The sequence below is a fragment of the Theobroma cacao genome, unplaced genomic scaffold (genome assembly GCF_000208745.1).
Source record: "Theobroma cacao cultivar B97-61/B2 unplaced genomic scaffold, Criollo_cocoa_genome_V2, whole genome shotgun sequence".
NCBI classification, from domain to species: domain Eukaryota; kingdom Viridiplantae; phylum Streptophyta; class Magnoliopsida; order Malvales; family Malvaceae; genus Theobroma; species Theobroma cacao.
In genome coordinates, this window is record NW_017234800.1 from 18728 (window position 1) to 22480 (window position 3753).

The 3753-nt window shown below is 32.5% G+C and overlaps 1 long non-coding RNA gene across 1 annotated transcript; it reads right to left on the reverse strand.

The window, feature by feature from the left end:
- Positions 1–764: 764 nt before the first annotated feature.
- On the reverse strand, positions 765–2433 carry LOC108663921. Its single transcript, XR_001930014.1, has 3 exons — positions 2393–2433; positions 1663–1736; positions 765–793 (listed from the first exon to the last, which is right to left on the reverse strand). It is a non-coding gene; the product is annotated as an uncharacterized LOC108663921 (long non-coding RNA).
- Positions 2434–3753: the final 1320 nt, after the last annotated feature.

Sequence of the window (3753 nt, forward strand, 5' to 3'; positions counted from 1 at the left end):
CACCTTACTTTCCAAAATTAAGCCCAATCACTTTTAATCCTACAAAAAAATAAAAAACTAATAAATGATAACCAAATAAAAAGTAATAACATAAAATTAAAATAACTAACTTAAAAGTAACCTAATTATAAAAACAACTAAAAATAAATAAATTATAATTGAAAATTGAGGACTTATGTCACAACCCGGAACTACCCATCGGGCCCGTGACAACCGCCACGAGGCCTCAACAGACATTCTTCACCCCAAATGCCGATTAAAACCCCGCAAGGCTTAGCATCAACTTTCGCATCTCCCCGGTGAGCAACAGTTATTAAATCTTGCATTTCAAAAAAATCATAAGTCATTTTCAAATAAGAACAATAAAATATTATTTTTTTGGCTCACAGGGGTATTTTCGTAATTTTTCGTCAAAAATCTCAAAACTTGCTAAAAATATAGTAGGTAAGCAGAAAATATATATTTAATGATTTAAAAACAATTAAGTATCTAAAACGTTCATTTGAAAGCAAATTGTTGACAACTAGTACTATTCAAAAATAATAAATAAAATATTCTATTTTCTCATAAAATAAATTTTTATAGAAATATTCGTAAATAATTTTTCGCACATGAAAGTAAAGTAAAAATTGTATGAATAGAAATACAGATAACCAAAATATAAGTTTTGATCTGCAATGACACGTGGGCTCCAATTGACCAAGAGGATGTAAGACTGTGAACTCTTACTTTCTATAATGCAGTTTCGAGCTTAGTTCTCGTCCTACTCGACTATCTACAAACTGTCCTGAGCCTGAAAAATGTATAGGAAGAAGGGGTGAGATTTTATAATCCCAGTGAGTAAACAGATACCATCTAAAGTATCTAAAGCCGAGTAAATGGAGACAATTAAAATAAGTCATCATACTGTAATTTCATTACCTTTCAGTTCATTTCAACCAAATAAAATCAATCCATATAAATCGAGTAATCAACTTGGCTTATGAATTTCTTAAAACTTTGGCTCGTGCCAAAACTCATACTCGGTGATACCTTGCGCAGGGCATCCAACCGAGTCCGCCAAGGCTGTTAAAATTTTGTATACACTTAAAATATATTTTTAGTTTGAGAAAAATACAGCCGTTCCTTGGCGTTGGCTGAGTTCCCCTTCACGTGGTGGTTTGGCGTGAAGTGAACCCTAAGCTTTACCCCAGGAGATACCCTACGCGCCTCTCCGTTCGAGGTAATAATATAATGGAGTTTACCGTGCCCCTCTAATAGGCTGGTCCACGGAACCCCCTCTGCAGTAAATAATTAATATATAATCCACCAATCAATAAAATTCATTCTAGCATGACATGGCAATTTATCGCAACCTAGCCTCTCAAGGCTGAATACACAGTATAAATAATTCTAACACCAAAATCAGTTTAGCCATTCATGCTCATTTATTGTCATAAGCCATTCAATTCAAAACCATAAATTTGCAACACAAACTAGCAGTCTCCAATTACTCTATTTTCAAAACCAATATTCGATTTTCCAGAAAATTTATAAAATCATTTTATAAAATCACAATTTCTCTTAAAACATAGCAATTTACCATTTAAACCCATTTTTCATAAAATCACACAGTTGTATAAAACTACTCTAGATAATTAAGACGATAATAAGTTTACTCACAGTATTAGGAGTAGAAATACTCCTATCTTCCGCCCTCGGGTGCAGTCTCTTACCCGAAACAATTGACTCACCACCTATCCATAATCCATGACACAAAATTCAATAAATTGTGTCAATTTATCATAAATTATTTCAGGCTCTTATCCATGCGTATGCACTAGATAGGATTTGAAATGTCTAGACAATCGCTTAATTGCGGTGTCCGACCTAACTCGCCTATACACGGTGTAAATTCCTAAAATCCCCAATTCGACTCCAATTCCATCCATTTCAATTTCAATTATCCAATTATATCCACAATACCTCAATGACTGTGAATTTGGTCCAATTTATCAGTCCGGACTATAAATTACGCTTTTACCCCTAGTGGGTAAAAATTTCAATTTATTGCACCGAAAATTCCCATTTAATTTCCAACCTCATAATTCATCATTTTTCCACCCAATTCTCTTAAAATAAAGTCAACCTCATCCTCACATACCATTGGCTAGATTCGGCCTAGGGAAATTCATGGAGAAGATAAATATTTTTCTTGTTGTTTTACTCATAAACATGCTAAACTAACACTAAACACTAACATAGCTCAAAATCAAATTTATCTAACAACTTTCTCTCTCTAAACCCATATGACCAGAATTCAAATCATCCTCAAATCACATGATTCAACCATGAAAAATGATGGAAAATGCATGGGAAAGGTAAAGCACAAGACAAATTTAAGAAATGTTACCTTTTTTCACTTGATTTTTGAATTTCCACCTATTTTCCCTTTAAATTTCTTAGCTAGGGTTTTATTTTCTCCTTTCTCTCTCTTGTTTCTTGCTTGGCCGAATGTTGAAGAAGAAGAATGGGTGGGCTGATTTTTTTATGCCTTTTTTATTGTTTAATGAAATAATATTATTTTATTCATATTTTAAATATTTTATTAATTCATTTTTTTTTCTAGCCATCCATTTGTCCTACTTTTTCCACCATGCATTCCCTTTGACTTATCCAAGTCTTAAGTGAAATTTCCAGATTTTTCCAAAGTTTTGGTGGAGCAAATTTTTCAAAATTACACTTTTGCCCCCGAACTTTTCAAAAATTACATTTTTGCCCCAAAAATTGAAAATTTGCCATAATGCATAATTTGCACTCCTCATACTCATTTCACACTCCAAATAATTAAATTTGATCAAAATCCTTTCAAAAATTAAATTTTCGATTCCGGATGGCAAAATTACCATTTTACCCTTTTTCTCCAAATTATACCGAAATTAAAATTTTTCACTTCTAAACCTCAAATCTTACTCCAATAAGTCAAATGGGGCCAAAAATCTTTTCTAAAAATTTCCATTTTGTCCTCAGGTGGCAAATGACCATTTTGCCCCTAGATAGCGAAAAGTTCGGTTTGTCTTCAAATTGATCCTCGAACTTCGAATCACCATATTAAACCATTCTGGGACTTTAAAATTCTTAATTTCATCGTAAATTCTCTATTTGATCTAGTTCGAGGTTTAACTCAACTTTGTTGTACCTCTAGGTACAATACCGACTTTTGTAAATTTTTTTTTGGGACTCTCTTAGCATGCAAACATGCTATCCATCACGTGTATGTCATGACAAATATTTTTATAGAGTCGGGCTTGTCATCTTCTCCCCCACTTGGATCAACCATATGATCCTTCTTCTTGACTGATTTCGACATTCGGCTAAATATTAATATTTTAAAAATTTTATCTTGTCTCCTTGGTACCTGAAATACCTTATTATGCCTCACTTGACTTCTGAATTGCCTTTTATCTCACAAATTCTCCTCTGATAAAATTATTATTATTTTATTGTTATTTTCTCACTTGCGAAATATTTTATCCTAAACTACTCCTTTCGTCTTTTATCACTTTTAAACATTTTAATTGACCTCAATTTGCATTCGATCAACTTTATTTATCACTATATCAAAGTATGGGGTATTTCAACTTAGCTAATATTTAATAACAAAATTGGAATAAAATAATTCTATAAAATAGAATTATCATTCAGTTAGCCATTGATTCTTCATGTTTTTGCCTCTGCCAGGTGCAATTTTAGTCACATGGCAGTGTGCATTTT